This window comes from Coenobita brevimanus, chromosome 57 (genome assembly GCF_032717465.1).
Source record: "Coenobita brevimanus isolate Jiangsu-jjx chromosome 57, ASM3271746v2, whole genome shotgun sequence".
NCBI lineage: Eukaryota > Metazoa > Arthropoda > Malacostraca > Decapoda > Coenobitidae > Coenobita > Coenobita brevimanus.
This window is the reverse complement of record NC_137010.1, coordinates 22,352,351-22,370,935: the sequence shown is the minus strand read 5'-3', so window position 1 is coordinate 22,370,935 and position 18,585 is coordinate 22,352,351. Positions and strand designations below refer to the sequence as shown.

Genomic DNA, 18,585 nt, shown 5'->3' with positions numbered 1-18,585 from the left:
TTTCAAATTTTGATGGACATATGTACCAAAAAACTGCATCGAAATTCAAAACACCGAAATTTAAACTGAACTTCTTGTAGGAAAAATCAATTTGGGTCCAGGGCCTACCAACTTCACTACTGTTTGTAAAATTATGTTTTTTTGCCCACACTCCCTGTAAACTTTATGAACTATAAATGTGGTTAAGTAACTGTAGTTCTGCACTGTATTGCCATACTGTACTGTAGTGTAGAATACAGCAAAATTTGTTACAGTTTGTCAGTATCCTGTCACAGTTTTTATTACAGTTGTTACAGTACAGTACTAACCTTAGGTTATAGAATATTATCAGTTAGCTGGCTGGTGTTTGTGGTGTGTGCCAGGGGTGGACTACTCAGTTGAAGTAGCCTTATCTGTAGAGGTATCCAACCCGAACCCCTCAAAATCAAAATCATCCTCGAGTATCTGGATATCTGCAGTGTCGACATCCTCCTCCTCACCCTCTTGGATGGTTATATCTTGCAACACCCTAGTAGCTGGCCTGAAGAAGGAGATGACCTTTGACTGTTTCTGCTTATGAAGCTGTGTACTGTACAGTTCCATAACTTGTCCGCTGAATTCTTGGTGTAAGTTGTAATGAAAACACAACAAAATTGCAGTGAAATGCACACCCACATGTGGAAGGTACAGGCTGAAACTGTGGTGCTTGGCTGTAGAGGGCAGGACAGTTGCAAGATGGCCGCAGACAATAGAACATCACCTTGCGCACGGTTTGTTTTGGTTGGAGTCGGGCCCTGAGAGCATCGAAATGCACAACTTTGCATTGAAACGTGACGTAGGCAGACCACTCGAAAATGCATTGAAATTTGATTAATCGAATTCTAAACTGTCGAAATTTGAAATTTTACTCTATATATATACAGTATATATGTATATATATATATATATATATATATATATATATATATATATATATATATTGCCAACGGCCATACCACGTTGAGTACACTGCTTCCCGTCCGATCAGCGAAGTTAAGTAACATTGGGTCTGGTTAGTACTTGGATGGGTGACCGCCTGGGAACACCAGATGCTGTTGGCATCCCTATGTGTCAAGTGGGGTTGGTGGAGGATTAGTGCCCCTCCCTGTAAAACAATTAACTCTAAGCCCTTGGCCACCCCGTTTGGGATAGATGGTGTCTGGCAATGAATGAATGAATGAAATATATATATATATATATATATATATATATATACTGTATATATATGTGTGTGTGTGTATATGTATGTATGTATCTGTGTAGGCTTATATCTAAGGGGTGGTTGGGGTTTATTGCTCATGTAATACCACTCAGGGATTAGTGAGGCTGGTCTCTCTCATCTTAAATGTCAGATCCATCTTGCCTAGTCCCAAGCTCTCTGATGCTCCTCATGGGGCAAGATACAATTGGATACATATATATATATCTATCTATCTGTCTATCTATCTATCTATCTATCTATCTATATATATATATATATATATGAGTGTATATATAAATATAGCATCACCCTTGTAAAGAACCTGCCTAAATCATTTTTTCTACTTTTCGGGAAATCGAGAAAAACCTGTTTCATTTTCTTAACTTTCAATGGCTTAGGCAGAAACTTGAGGCGCATTTTAGACCACTCACACCCTAGACCTGGCCAAAGGCAGCTATACCAATAGGTGCGCCATGATGAAGAATTGATATAGGCAAAAATCCAAAAATCGCCAACAAATGACTTAGGTAGTTTCTTTATGAGGGTGACGATATATACAGTATATATATATATATATATATATATATATATATATATATATATATATATGTACATATATATATATATATATATATATATATATATATATATATATATATGTGTACACATATATATATATATATATATATATATATATATATATCACTGATTGCATTGCACAGTTGACCCTTGTGTGGTGTGGTGCGGTGAGGATCTGTCCGTTCTCCCCTTTGGGGCTAAGATGCGAATGAATGTGTTTGAATGGATGAGTAAATGGGGAGTGTGTCGTCCTGTCTCGGCTGCCTTCCTTTCCTTGGGGGAAGCAGCCTAGGTATATAGATAGATAGATATATATATATATATATATACAGTATTGTGGTAGGTGAGAACGCTCAATATCCACTCACTCGATGTATTGCTGCTCTCGGGCATCTGCCCTTTCCTCTCTATCCTTCTTTCCTGCCATCCTCTTCTGTCTTTCTTTCCTTTAGTCTTTCCTCGTCCTTCTGCCTATGGGTGACTTTACACTCCCTCGTCAGTCTTTCCTTCCTTCATCCTTTCCTCTTCCTTCTGCCTGTGAGTGACTCTACACAGAGTGACAATCCAGATGGTTTCCTGTACACCAGGAAACCATTTACTATGCCGGGTGATAACCATATAACCAAATCTTGGTGCCTGGTGGTTTAGTGGGTAATTATTGCACTCCAGTTGGATTGATCCGGTGAAGGTTTATATCCAAGGGATGGTTGGGGTTTATTGCTCACGTAATGCCACTCAGTGATGATTGAGGCTGGTCGCTCTCATCTTAAATGTCAGGACCAACTGCCTATCCCCAGGCTCCTACACTCCTCATGGGGCAACATAGGATTGGATGATAGATGGATGGATGGATATATATATATATATATATATATATATATATATATATATATGTGTGTGTGTGTGTGTGTGTGTGTGTGTGTGTGTGTGTATCTATATCTATCTATCTATCTATATATGTATATATATTTACATATATATATATATATATATATTTACATATATATATATATATATATATATATATTTCTGTTACTGTCTATCTTTTGCTGGACACCTTAATCCTGTAAAGGATGGCCACAAACAAATCACCTTGTCACCCTGTTCCCCGCCATTTCACTGCCCTGCTTCCACCTCACACCCCTCTCTCTCTCATATACCTTTCCACTCCATCCCTTCATCTCATCCGTGGCCTCCCCCTCCCTCTCCCCCTTTCCAGCTCACTTACATACATTCTCACCGTTAGTCTCTCGCTCTCCATCCATGCCAGATGGCCAAACAACCTCAGTGTATTTCTCCTAACACTTTCTATCACTTCCATTTACACACCACAATGCTCCTTCACTTCCTCATTTGATGGTTGGTCTTTCCACGTTACTCCACATGTTACTCTCAAATAACTCATATCCACTGCCCTCACTCTTGACTTGTGTCCTTCCAACAAGGTCCAAGCTTCACTTCCATACATTAGAGTTGGTATCGCAATACTGTCATGCAGCGACTTCTTTACTTCCTTGCTCACTTCGTTATTTCTTCTCACTGCTTTCAAAGAACCAGCAACCTTTCTTTCATGTTGTACCTTTTCAAGTCACTCTCGAAACTCTATCCTTACTCATCACACTACCCAAGTATTTAAATGCTCTCACATTTTCCATTTCCTCATTATCCTACCTCACTGTACTTTCAGTGACTTCATTTCTCTCAAAAACTATACTCTTCCCTACATTCACCTTTAGGTTCCGTATCTTACTCTCCCAAACTCATTCACCAAGCCTTGCAGTTCCCCATCATCTTCGTATAATACAGTATCATCTGCAAACAGTAGTATAGGAAGTTTCCAAATGCTGTCCTCTCTCATTAGGGCTGCTCCAGCATCCACCGCCCTATCTTGCATCTCTTGTACAATCCCATTCATATACTGATTGAACAGCCATAGAGACATGACACATCCCAGTTTCATTGCAACATTCAGATTGAATAATTCACTCATTTCACTATCCACACACACTGCAGCCCTAGCGCCCTCATATGTGCTGTTCATGGCATTCAGCAGCTTCTCATATACTCCGTATATTCTTAATATTTTCCGCATTCTTTGTCTCTACCCCCCCCCCCATTCATATGATTTTGCCAAATCCACGAAGGCCACATATATCTTCTTTCCCTTCTCTAGAAACTTTTCTAGTGAAAACCTAAGAATGAGTATCTGATCTACACAACCTCTTCCCTTTCTAAAACCTCCCTGTTCTTTTCCAACTAATTCCTCCGTTCTTTCCCTATCTTTGTCAGTAAGTATCCTGCCATATACTTTTCTGTTACATTAAGAAGTCAAATGCCCTTATGGTTACCACACAGTTCTTTTTCCTCTTTTCCTTTGTACAGGAAAATAATTATGCCTGACTTCAAATCCATGGATTCACTTTCCTCCCAGGCCAATCTGCACATCATCCATATCCATTCTGCTACTATCTCTCCTCCATGCTTCAGCATTTCACCACACACTCCAACAATTCCTGGGGCTTTCCCATTTTGACTTCTATCTATCTATCTATTGCCAGACACCTCAATCCCGTTTGGGGCGGCCACAAACAAATTGCCTCCAAGTCGCCCTGTCTCCCGCCATTTCACTGCCCTGCTCCCAACTCACACCCCCCTCTCTCATATACCTCTCCACCCCATCCCTCCATCTCATCCTCGGCCTCCCCCTCCCTCTTCCCCCCCTCCACCTCACTCACATACACTCTCTTCGTCAGTCTTTCACCCTCTATCCTCTCCACATGGCCAAACCACCTCAGTGTGTTCCTCATAACGCTTCCTATCTCATCCGCATCCACACCACCACGCTCCTTTATATCGTTATTCGTCAGCCTGTCTCTCCATGTGACTCCACAGGCTCCTCTTAAATAACTCATTTCCACTGCTCTCACTCTTGACTTGTGTCCTTCCAACAAGGTCCAAGCTTCACTTCCATACATTAGAGTTGGTATCACAATACTGTCATGTAGTAGCTTTTTCACTTCCATGCTCACTTCGTTATTTCTTCTCACTGCTTTCAAAGAACCAGCAACCTTTCTTTCATGTTGTACCTTTTCAAGCACTTCACTCTGCAAACCTCTATCCTTACTCATCACACTACCCAAGTATTTAAACGTACTCACATTTTCCAATTCCTCACCATCCAACCTCACTGTACATTCACTGACTTCATTTCTCTCAAAGACCATCACTTTACTCTTCCCTACATTCACCTTTAGGTTCCGTATCTTACTCTCCCAAACTCATCCACCAAGCCTTGCAGCTCCCCATCATCTTCACTCAACAACACAGTATCATCTGCAAACAACAGTATAGGAAGTTTCCAAACACTGTCCTCTCTCACCAGGGCTGCTCCAACATCCACTACCCTACCTTTTACCTCTTTTATTATCCCAGCCATATACTGATTGAACAGCCATAGAGACATGACACATCCCAGTTTCATTGCAACATTCAGATTGAATAATTCACTCATTTCACTATCCACACACACTGCAGCCTTAGCACCATCGTATGTACTCTTCACAGCATTCAGCAGCTTCTCATATACTCCGTATATTCTTAACACTTTCCACAATCCTTGTCTATCCCCCCTGTCATATGCTTTCTCCAAATCCATGAAGGCTGCATACAACTTTTTCCCTTCTCTAGAAACTTTTCTAGTGAAAACCTAAGAATGAGTATCTGATCTACACAACCTCTTCCCTTTCTAAAACCTCCCTGTTCTTCTCCAACTAATTTCTCTGTTCTTTCTCTAACTCTGTCAATAAGTATCCTACCATACACTTTTCCTATTATACTAAGAAGACAAATATCCCTATGATTACCACAACACTTCTTTCTCCCCTTTTCCTTTGTACAAGGGAATAATTATACCTGACTTCCAATCCTCCAGGACTCTACCTTCCTCCCAGGCCAATCTGCACATCTTCCACATCCATTCTACTACTATCTCTCTCCCATGCTTCAGCATTTCACCACACACTCCATCAATTCCTGGGGCTTTCCCCGATTTAACTCTCTTCATTGCTTCTACAACTTCTATCCTACTGATTTCTTCTTGTCTTCTCACCTCCCTCCTTCTCCTAGCCATTCCCCAGCCACTTATACTCGCATTACTTCCATCCTGTATGTTCAACAATTCCTTAAAGTGTTCTCTCCATCTGCTCACTTTTTCTCCCTTCTCCACTAGTAATCTACCATTTTTATCTTTCACTCCCCTGCTAACTTCACTTCCACCCTGTCTTACTCTTTTCATCTCTTTCCAGAACATTTTCTTACAGTCCCTCCACTTTACACTCAAATTCCTTCCAAATTCCTCATCCACTCTCTTCTTACTCTCTCTTACTAATCTTTTCACCTCTCTCTTTCTTTCTACATATAACTCTCTCTTCCGCCTCTCAACTTCTTCCACGCCCCTGTTTCTCATCCATTCATTGTATGCTTTCTTCTTTTGTGCCACAGCCTGTCTCACCTCTTCAGTCTACCACTCTGTTCCTTGCACCCCCCTCCGTCTTCTCTTCCTTCCACACACCACATCACATGCTGCACATATTTCTTCTGTAAATATCTTACACACACCTTCCACGTCTCCCATCTGCTCCAATTCATATTTGCCCAATTGTTCCTCCACTTCTCTCTTATACTCTGCCTTTTTCTCATCCTCTTGTAACCTTTCCACTCTCCTTGCAACTACTCCTTCCTCTCGTCTTTCCTTCTCTTCTATTCCTCCACCTTACTTGAATCCTAATTCTTACCACCACCAAGTAGTGGTCAGAAAGTCCACTCCCCCAGCCTCTATAAGCTCTTGCATCCATTACACATCTTCGCATCCTTTCATCCACGCACACATAATCAATCATTGCCTTCCTTTCATTCAGTTCACCACCCACCCTTCTCATCACTCGCCATGTATACCTGTGGATCATTTTATGCCTGAAGAGGGTATTGGCTATCACCAACCCCCTCCCAGCACAAATGTCCACTAACGCACTCCCATTCTCATCTATCTCAACAGGCACACCCCACTCACCAACTATTCCATCCACCTTCACATTCCCAACTTTACCATTCATATCACTGATCAAAAACACTCTCTCATTCCTTCCAAACTTTTCCATGCACACTTCTACATTTGTCCAGAACTCTTCTCTCACTCTTCTAGCACGATCTTGCGTTGGCGCATACACACACACAATCGCCCACATTTGTATTCCAACTTTCAACTTTACCCACACAATCCTTGACCCAACTGATCCATTCTGTCTTATGCTCTTTGACTTCATTGCTTCTATTACTTCCATCCTGCTGATCTCTTCCTTCCTTCTCACCTCCCTCCCTCCTCCCAGCCATTCCCCAGTCACTTAAACTCGCATTACTTTCATTCTCTGTGTTTAACAATTCCTTAAAGTGTTCTCTTCATCTGCTCACGTTTTCTTCCTTCTCCACTAGCAATCAACCATTTTTATCATTCGCTCTCTGACTAACTTTTTTATCACCCTGTGTAACTGTCCTTACCTCTTTCCAGAACATTTTCTTTCATTCCCTCCACTTCATCCTCAGATTCCTTCCGAATTTCTCATCCACTCTCCTTTTATTGTCACTTACTAATCTTTTTACTTCTTTCTTCCTCTTGACATATAACTCTCTCTTCTGCCTCTCAATTTCTTCCATGCACCTTCTTCCCATCCACTCACAATATGCTTTCTTCTTGTGTACCACAGCTTCACCCACCTCTTCATTCCACCATACAATTCCATGCACCCCCTTTTGTCTTCTCTTCACCTCACATGCTGTTTGGATTTCTTCTGTGAATATCTTGCACACAACTTCCACCTTCCCCATCTGCTCCCAGTCATATTTACCCAATCACTCCTCCACTTCTCTCTTATATTCTGCCTTCTTTCCATCCTCCTGCAATCTTTCTGCCCTCTTTGTTTGGATTACTTCCTTCTGTCCTTCCATCATATTCTTCCATTGCCTTTGAACCTTGACATTCACCACCACCAAGTGGTGGTCAGAAAGTGCACTCCCCCCAACCTCTGTATGCTCTTGTATCCATTGCATACCTTCTCATTCTGTCACCCACACACATAATCATTCATTGCCTTCTGTTCATTCAGTTCATCACCCACCCCTTTCATCGCTTACCATTTTACACGTGAATAATTTTGTGTCTTAAGAGGGTATTGGCCATCACCAATCCCCTCTCTGCACAAATGTCCACCAGAGCACTGCCATTCACAATCCACTTCTGCAGGCAGATCCAACCACCAACTACTCCATCCACAGTCACATTCCCTACTTTTCCATTCATATCTCGGATCAAAAACTATCTCTCATTCTTTTCAAACTATTTCATGCACGTTTCCACATTTGCCCAGAACTCTTCTTTCACTCTGCTTTCATGATCTTGCATTGGCACACACACACACACACAATCGCCCACATTTGTAATCCAACTTTCAGTCCTACCCACACAATCCTTAAACCAACTGATCCATACTCTCCTATGGTATATTCTCCTTTCTAATACCATTTTTAAATATTTACCCACAGCATCCTATTCATAATTCTTGGAAATCCATAAGGAGAGACAGGACCACCTTATTTTGCAGTTTTCCCTTTTTCCTTGCCTTTGCTTGTCATGGGAACCTTCAGGTATTCTCCAATTGCATTTTAAAGTTTCATTGTTTTTTCAGTCTATCTATCTATCTATTGCCGGACTCATTTATCCTGTAAGGGGTGGCCGCAAAGAAATTACATCTGTGTTGCCCTGTCCCCGGCCATTTCACTGTCCTGCTCTCAGCTCCCCCTCCCTCTCATATACCTCTCCACTCTATCCCTCCATCTCATCCTTGGTCTCCCCCTCCCTGTACCCCCCTCCACCTCACGCACATACACTCTCCTCATCAGTCTCTTATTCTCCATCCTCTCCATGTGGCCAAACCACCACAGTGTGTTCCTCCTAATGCTTCATATTACATCCACATCCACACCACAATGCTCCATCACTTCCTCATTTGTCAGTCTGTCTCTCCATGTGACTGCACATGTTCCTCTCAAAGAAATCATTTGCACTGCACACGCTCTTGATTTTTGTCCCTCCAACAAGGTCCAAGCTTCACTTCTATACATTAGAGTTGGTGTCACAATACTATCATGCAGTATGTTTTTCACATCCATGCTCACTTCCCTGTTTGTTATCACTGCTTTCAAGGAACCAGCATCCTTTATTCCTTGTTGTACCCTTTCAAGCACTTCACCCTCTAAACTTCCATCCTTACTCATTATACTACCCAGGTACTTATATGCACTCACATTTTCCAATTCCTCCTCATCCAGCCTCACTGTACATTCACTGACTTCCCCTCTTTCAAGGACTATAACTGTACTCTTCCCTACATTCACTTTTTGATTCCATTTCTTAAACACTCTCCCAGACTCATCCACCAAGCCTTTCAGCTCCCCTTCGTCTTCACTTAACAACACAGTATCATGTGCAAACAACAGTACAGAGAGTTTCCAAACACTTCCCTCTCTCATTAGGGCCACTTCAACATCCACTGCCCTACCTTGTATCTCTTTTATAACCCCATCCATATACAGATTGAACAACCATGGAGACATGACATCCCTGTTTCAATCCAGCATTCAAATAGAAAAATTCACTCAGTTCACCATCCACACGCACTGCAGCCTTAACACCCTCTTACATACCCTTTCCACATTCCTTGTCTATTCACCCTATCATGTGCTTTGTCCAAATCCATTAAGGCTGCATACAACTTCTTTCTCTTCTCTAGAAACTTTTCCACTAAAGATCTAAGAATGAAAATCTAATCTATACAACCTCTTAAAAAATGCTTAAACAAACGGTTTTTGTTCACAGATGGGCAATATCGTGCGGTGCACGAAGACAGACTGATGCCATCTTAGAATTCCATTTATGGGAGAAATTACCCTAATCAGTATCTACTTTTTGAAACCTAACGTACGTTTTTGTAACAACCCAATCTCAATTATCCTAACTTTTACCTTGGTGAGTGGGGTGTGCCTGCAGAGATGGATGAGAATGGCAGTGGTTTAGTGGACATTTGTGCTGGGAGGGGGTTGGTGATAGCCAATACCCTCTTTAGACACAAAATAATTCACAGTTATATGTGTCGAGAATGAGAAGGGTGGGTAATGATCTGAATGAACGGAGGGCAATGGTTGTTTATGTGTGTGTGTGGATGATAGGATGAGAAGGTATGGAATGGACACAAGAGCATATAGACGTTGTGGGAGTGGACTTTCTGACCACTACTTGAAGGTGGTGAGAATCAAAGTCCAAATGAAATGGAGAAATAGAAGATGGGAAGGACAGGAGGAAGTAGTTCATACAAGGAGGATGGAAAGGTTACAAGAGGATGAAAGAAAGGCAGAATATAAGAGAGAAGTGGAGGAGTGATTGGGTAAATATGATCTGAAGCAGATGAGGGACATAGTAGGTGTGTGCAAGCTATTCAGAGGAGAAATCTGTGCAGCATGTGAGGTGGTGTGTCGGGTGAAGAGAAGACAAAAGAGGGTGCAAGGAACAGCATGATGGAATGGAGAGAACACTTTAAGGATCTGTTGAACATTGAGAATGAAAGCAATGAGGGTATAAGTGACTGAAGAATGGCTGGGAGATGGAGGGTATAAGAAGAGAGGAAGATATCTGTAGGATGGAAGGTGTGAAAGCAATGAAGAAAGTCAAAATGTGGAAAGCCCCAGGAATTGTTGGAGAGTGTGGTGAAATGCTGAAGCATGGGGGAGAGATAGTAGTAGAATGAATGTGGAAGATGCGCAGATTGGCCTGGGAGGAAGGTAGATTCCCGGAGGATTGGAAGTCAGATACAATTTCCCCTGTACAAAGGAAAAGGGGAAAAAGAAATGTGTGGTAATCATAGGGGCATTTGTCCTCTTAGTGTGATAGGAAAAGTATGTGGTAGGATACTTATGGACAGAACTAGGGAAATAACAGAGGAATTAGTTGGAGAGGAACAGGAAGGTTTTAGGAAGGGAAGAGGTTGGAAAGAGGAAGTGAAGGAGCATTGTGGTGTGGATGTGGATGTGATAGGAAGTGTTAGGAGAAACAGACTGAGGTGGTTTGGCCATGTGAAGAGGATGGAGAGAGAGAGACTGATGAGGAGAGTGTATGTTAATGAGGTGGAGGGGGGAGAAGGAGGGAGAGGCCAAGGATGAGAGGGAGAGATGGAGAGGTATATGAGAGAGGGGGGTGTGAGCTGGGAGCAGGGCAGGGAAATGGTGGGGGACAGGGCGACACGGAGGCGATTTGTTTGTGGCCACCCCTTATGGGATTAAGGTGTCTAGCAAGAGATAGATAGATTGATAGACCTTGCCTATTTTAGACTGACCTAACCTTTTTTAGGCTAACCTAACCAAACACCTAACCTTTGCGCTAAGACAGATGGACCCACCTTAAAATGCCATTTTTTAGTGAAATTACCCTTTATCAGTGCCCATTTACCCAAACTTAACATAAAATTTTGTAATTCAACCCGTTATTTTTCCTTACCAACCTATTTTAGTCTAACCTAAACAAATTTATCCTAACCTATGCCATACATAATCATTTTCCTTGATTATTGGTGGTTTCTCTTCATACTTGAAAATACACTTCAGTGCACCTTTATTAAGTTACTAAATCAGTTTTTTTTTTTTTTTTTTTTTTTTTTTTTTTTAATGAGGTGGTTCCCTGGATTACCTAATTCATATTACTCCATTACTACAACATAAATATTGTTTTAAAAGTTTATTACTATAAAAGTATAGAAAGTATATGTACAAACAAGTGCTCCATCTATCCATCCATCATCAAATCCTACGTTGTCCCATGAGGAGCAAAGAAGCCTGGGGTTAGGCAAGTTGGTACTGACATTTAAGATGAGAGTGACCAGCCTCACTCATTCCTGAGTAGCATTACATGAGCAATAAACCATAACCACCCCTTGGATATCAACCTTCACCAGCTCAATCTGATTGGAGTGCCGTAATTATCCACTAACCACCAGGTGCCATAATTTGGTTGTATGGTTACCACCCAGCATAGTAAATGGTTTCCTGGTTTACAGGAGACCATTTGGTTTATCACTCAGTCTAGAGTCACCCATAGGCAGAAGGACGAGGAAAGAATGAAGGAAAGAAAGACAAAGAAGGAGTGTAAAGTCACCCATAGGCAGTAGGAAGAGGAAGGAATGAAGGAAAAAAAGACAGAAGAGGAAGGAAGGAAGGAAGGAAAGAGAAGAAGAAGGGGTAGACACCTGAGAACAGCACTACATCGAGTGAGTGGATGGTGAGTGCCCCCACCCACCACAATAAAAAAAAAATAAAAAAAATAAAAATAAAAGGGAAATTGTTTTGTTTTTTGTTGTTGATGGACATCATCTCGAGAAAGAAATCACAGTGATTCCCATGGGATTGCTTCCGACATACCAACTGATCATGCACGGCTTCCAGCCATCCCCTATTCTTTAATGCTCTCTTAGCATACTACAGTATGTAAAAACTGAGGGCTTGCTTGTGTTTCTTTGAGTGTGTAAAGTGGGGTTGGTGGAGGATTAGTGCCCCTCCCTGTAAAACAATTAACTCTAAGCCCATGGCCACCCCGATTGGGATACATGGCGTCTGGCAATGAATGAATGAACGAATGTAAAGTAGGGAATAAAGTAGGGCCTCTCCATTTGTGTTTAAGCATATGGCCATTACTCCTTTCCTTAACTCTTCCAGTTTTTTCTTTCCTCCTTAGTATACTGTTAAACTTTGCCCTTTTTTTATTTTTTTTATTTACTTATTTATTTTTTTACGGCTTTCTTCCCATTCTTCTCTGATCTACATTCCACATTCCCTTCTTTGTCATACCAAGTATGCATGATCCTTTGTTCTTTAATCATAATGTTTTTATTTGTCCCAGTTTTATACTGGTACTTCTTATCATTCCTGGTGCCTTTCTTTTTTGCCTCATATTTTGCTCTTCTTTTTAATGACCCATTCTCTCATGCATACATTTTTTTCCCTGTTGTCTTTCTTTTCTTCCATTTCACTCTTATCTTTCATGATCTTCTCATTTCAGTATATTCTATTCCCCATTCTGTCCCTTTCACTCACCCGTTTTACCCCTTCTCTCTCTCTCTCTCTCTTTTATTACTCTTCTGTATTGATACCACAAAACAGATAGTACTGGTACATATTATTGGTTCCAGGTGTTTCATGAACTGAAGAGAGAGAGAGAGAGAGAGAGACCATAAACTAGGGTGTCTTTAAGTTATTTTAGATTTAAGGATAATAGTGGGGGTTAAGTATTTCTTTTTGCAAACCAGAGGTTAGTTACATATGAATATGCATCAACAAAAATTAATTTTTGAATTAGTGTGTTGACTTATGAAGCTAGACAAATAGTGGTCTTGTGGCTGAGCACTGAAGTCGTGCCGGAGGTCATACTGTACTTTACTATAAATGCAGTGGTCTGGACCATTATAGAGGTAATTTTTTTTTTTCTTCCCCCTCTACGTAGACTAATTGGTCAATCTTACCCTTTGCTACATGATCTTGACTTTGGTAGTGTAACCTTGGGGCCCCTAACACCTCAGAAGGGGTTCAGTAATGTGGGGTTGAATGATTTTTTTATCATCATCATCATCATCATTGCCCCATGTTCACACCTAAATTGTCATCATCATCATCAATCATCATCATTGCCCCATATTCACACCTAAAGGTGGAGTTGAGGTAGAATCCAGAAACAAGGAAGAAAACATTAAAAAAAGTAACAACAGCATGGCTAATGAAATGGACTCAATATTTATTCAAACAATATTATCCTTTGAAATCTTAGCTCAGCCTCACAGTTTAACAGTCTGTGTGTGGGGAGGGGGTGAGGCTATAGTTTACGTAATAGGTGCAGTATAGCTCTGTAGATATATGCTTTCCATAGCAACTGTATGCCTTTTAGGTGAGGCTGTTAAGCACTTGGTATGTACTTCTCTGTTGTTCATCATTCATTGAGGCATTTTGATTCTTAGCTATTTTTTACATGGTAACGTCATCAGCCTGCATTCTATGTATTTTTTCACATTCATTTACCATAACTACTCACCCTCTTGCCCAACATCCTTCATCAACCTTCAGACTGAAGTACCCCTTTTCACCACAATTTTCTCTAAGCACACACTTTTATCGTAAAATCAACAGACTTTCCCCATACGTTACACATATCAGTATGTTTCTTTTCTCCTGGACTCATCCTTGACAATTGCACATATTCCTTTACAATTAAAGTTCCAGTGTTCTTATTTTTTACTGTACAGTCATGCCATAACAACGTCTCTAACCCATAGCTACTTTAATATGGGTACTGACAGACCATGCAGTCCTCATTCACCCTCCATGCTCAGCCCATTATTCCATATGACAAGTGGAAAAAGAAAAACTATCAAGTTCTGGAGATGTCCTAGTGTCAGTCAAGTTTGCATGCTGTAATGTTATGTGACTGTACCAAGAAAACTTTTGCTAACTTAGATTATGTTATCAGTAAGTTCTTTAACTTTTCTAAATTTGTCCGGAGTCATCCTAGTTTGCTTTGTAAGAGAGAATACAGTGTGTCTTGTGTGGATGTGTGTTTTTGTATGCTAGAATGTCGGACTATGTGTGTCAAGTCAGAAGGGGCCTACTTTGAGGGGGATTAGTGTCCTAGAACAACAGGTTGGCTATTTTTTTTTTTTAGAGCCTAAGGTTGGATACTTTCTGAACAGACCTTGTATATGTGTGTGTGTGTGTGTGTGTATATATATATATATATATATATATATATATACTGTACATATACATACTGTACACTCGCTCCAGAAAGTATCGGTGCACTGTGGGTCCTTTGCCATCCGGAATGATTCAACCATGTGGCAGTGACAGCCTGTTAATACCCATATAAATTGTAACATTTACGGCCATTCCCTACTCATTATGAAGGACACAAGAGGTGTCTGATACAGCAGTCATCTATCGTTTGGGATGCCTGCATGTTGGAGAACAGAACAGCAATTTCCAGTTTCCTCTGGTCCCTGTGTCATAATAGTTAACACATATTCTGCACCAATACTTTTTGGAGCGAGTGTATATATATATATATATATATATATATATATATATATATATACACAGTATATATATATACAGTATATATATATATATATATATATATATCGTATATATATACAGTAATCCCCATACTATCTGGACGCCCACTTTCCAGACATCCCTCTTACTGGACATTGTTGGCCTGGACCTTCGGAACCCAAAAATGGCCAAAAAAAGATAAAAATCCCCCCCAAATCTGAATTTTTTCCCACCCATAATTTGAAATTGCCACGTGGCGCCAAACAGCTGTTTACACCATGGCCCCTTCACCCTCTCCCCCCTCCCTCTTCCCCCTTGCCCCCTCCCCCCTCCCCTGTCAGGTTGCCATTTGGTATTTTTCATTACCAAAAGTGGGCCAATTTTGGTAATGAAAAATTTGTTTGGTAATGAATCCAAATAATGCATTACCAAACGGATTTTTGACATGTATGAGGATACACAGGAATGGAAATGGTGAATTGTTTGCTCTGTCTGATTAATCTGCTAGCCTACATAGCGTGAAAATAATCAACATGCTGTTAATTATAAGGAGAGTGATTACATGTATTTCCACTTGTACTCGTATATATAATTAGTGAAGAATAAATGCTAGCTTTACGAATTTGGTAATGGAAAGTTAAATTGGTAATGAAAACTGAGCAGTGTGGTAATGTGGCCGTTGTGATCTGGGAACTCTGTTTCCCTGTCACCAACACTCCAACAGTTACTGCCTAACTTCAATTGCAAGTAGATCCTTATCGCAATGGAAGACACACGTGCTCGTTTTTCGTGAATAAACAGTGAATAAACTGCAATACCTCGCCAGTAGACCACACGGGAATTTACAGTGTTGTGCAGTGTTAAGAAATTAGAATTCAGAGTGCATAGGATTAACTGTGGAGTGCAAATTGGTTGAAACCGCCGTGGTGCAGTTAAGAACAATGTGCGGTGTTAAACAATTATAACTGACAGTGCAATTTTCGCCACTGCCAAAGCCTTAGACAGGGCTGCCGCAGACATGCTAAAAGTACTTGGCTGAGGTACAGTCACTTCTAATTCCTCATTCTTTGGTTCCTTTTCATTTATTTCATGCTTTATGTCCATTATTGGTGTGAGTAGGGTCTTAAATAGGTTTAAATAGGTGCCAGGCATGTCCGGTTGGGAGTTATTTAGGTGGCTTTCAAAGTTAGGCTGGGTTAGGGTTCTTAAGTACTAGTCCAGGAGCCAGGGGCCTACTTTCCGGACATGCCTTTGGCTCTATTACATCGGATAGCAGAGGAATTACTGTATATAATATACAGTATATATATATAGGTAGGAGAAGGGATCTGTATTTTGTTTTTGTTGATTTGGAAAAGGCCTTTGACAGAGTCCCTAGGGAGGTGGTGAAGTGGGCAATGAGAAAGCTTGGCTTGGAGGAGTGGCTGGTTAGGGTGGTTATGGCTGTGTATGTAGGTGCTCGCACCCAGGTAAGAGTGAATGGAGATTTGAGTGATGAGTTTTCCATGAATGTTGGTGTGCATCAGGGGTCAGTTTTGAGTCCTGTGTTATTTATCACGGTACTTGAAGCCCTCTCACATGACTTTAGAAATGGACTCCCGTGGGAGATGTTGTGTGCTGATGATTTGGTGTTGATTGCAGAGAACGAAAGGGAGGCGGAGGAAAAGTTTAGGAAGTGGAGAGATGGTATGGGGCACAAGGGCTTAAGGGTAAATGCAGATAACACAAAAGTGATGATATCTAGTGTCGGTGGCGGTACTGTCAGAGACAAGGGAGAGTGGCCATGTGCAGTTTGTAATTCTATCTTGTGTGGTGTTTGTGATAAATGGGTGCACAAGAGATGTAGTGGTATCAGAGGTAGACTGCGAGATAATGCTGATTTTATGTTTATGGCGTGTCAGGGAGAGCAGGTGGAGATTGTCAGGCGTGATAGGATTGAACTTGCTGGTGAATCTCTTGAGTGTGTGGAAGAGTTTTATTATTTGGGAGACATGTTGTGTGCTGGAGGTGGGGCTGGAGCTAGCTCTGTGGCTAGGGTGAGAAGTGGTTGGAAGAAGTTCAGGGAGCTGTTGCCTCTCCTGACATCGAGAGGACTCTCCCTACCTGCTAAGGGGTCTTTGTATGCAGCATGTGTTGGGAGTGTAATGCTGTATGGTAGTGAGACCTGGGCAGTAAAGGAGGAGGATATTCGCAGACTCAGACTTACAGAAATGACAATGATTAGGTGGATGTGCGGTGCGTCCCTGCGTGCAAGGACTGGAGGGGCTGGGTTTATGATAGAAGAGTTGAGAGGCAGGATGGGACTGGAGTGTATTGGTGTTGTGATGAGGAGAGGTAGATTGAGGTGGTTTGGGCATGTGGAGAGGATGGGGGATGATAATTGGGTGCAGAAGATGAGAAGTGTTAATGTTGAGGGTGGGGTTGTGAGGGGTATACTGAGAAATACATGGGACGAGGTCATTAAGTGTGACCTCAGGGTTAAGGGCCTGAACAGGGAGGCTGCAGTGGATCGTGCAGCATGGAGAGCTGCCATTAGGTGACCAAGGTTTATGCATGCAAGCATGTTGGAGCCTTCAAAAACGAAAACAAAAACGATGACTAACACCCCGTTAAGAAAATACTAATACAGTACTCGTTCTGTTCCCGTTAATAAACCAAATCAGTTCCGTGTGTACATTGTGTATTACTTCTCTTTAGTTATTTTTATATATCCCCTTCTTACAACACTCAGCGTTCATCACTTTTCAACTTACTTCTGATGTTTCAAGTTGGTGCATGGTGAAGTTGCCATGAGTTAACTTCTTCATTCCAGTGATGCATCTTATTTTTCATTTTTGACAAATTTTTTCACCCCTGAATGTATTAGTAGGAGATGTGTGAAGTGCATTTTCCAGCCAAACCATTTACCACATTCATCACATTGGAATTTCTAAATATTCTCAACGAATGGAATGTGCTGGGTGAGGCGTCTTTTCCTTCTAACAGTTTGCTACATCCATGTTTTGGCCACTCAGAACTACCAACCCTGCTGCATCAAGACAGGCAGATATTCCTATGTTAGTAAGCTCTTGAATGTCATTCAGAGGGACTGTGAAATCCAAAGGTGTTTTTGGATCAGGGCTGAGCATGGGTCAAACCCAAAAGGTTAGGGATGACTGTGTAAACTGCCCTTACACTTTGGTCTAGTACTGCCAGACAGTTTTATTAATTTTGGAAATGACTTGAGGAATGAACGAGTGCTCTGTCCATGTCACTGAGCATGCTGATGATAGTTCCCTCCTCTATTGTGATTTCTCTCTCCTGGCTTTGTAAACTGTGTTTCGCCCCATCCCTGGATGGGAAAAAAGGTCAGGCTGATGATAGAATACCTATCATATTGAAGGTGTTAGTGAAGAATATTTCTAACCTCATGTTTGGTAAGTCTCATGTAAGCGGATTCAGTCATCTGGAGATAGCAAGATTAACTTAAAGAATATGTCATCAGGCTAAAGAGGTTTAATGATTCACCTAATTAACCTTTTGTAGGACAGGATTTCACTCACGTACAGTAACAGTTTGCGTGGGCACAGCCAGATTACTTTATTCAGCTTAGGGCG

At 41.3% G+C, this 18,585-nt stretch overlaps 1 protein-coding gene and 1 non-coding gene across 2 annotated transcripts in view; both read left to right on the top strand.

The window, feature by feature from the left end:
* Positions 1-18,585, top strand: part of LOC145401925 (uncharacterized) — a 443,277-nt gene that overhangs the window by 99,055 nt on the left and 325,637 nt on the right. The window lies entirely within an intron of this gene.
* LOC145402517 (5S ribosomal RNA) lies at positions 961-1,079 on the top strand. The gene has a single exon (XR_013897811.1). It is a non-coding gene; the product is annotated as a 5S ribosomal RNA (ribosomal RNA).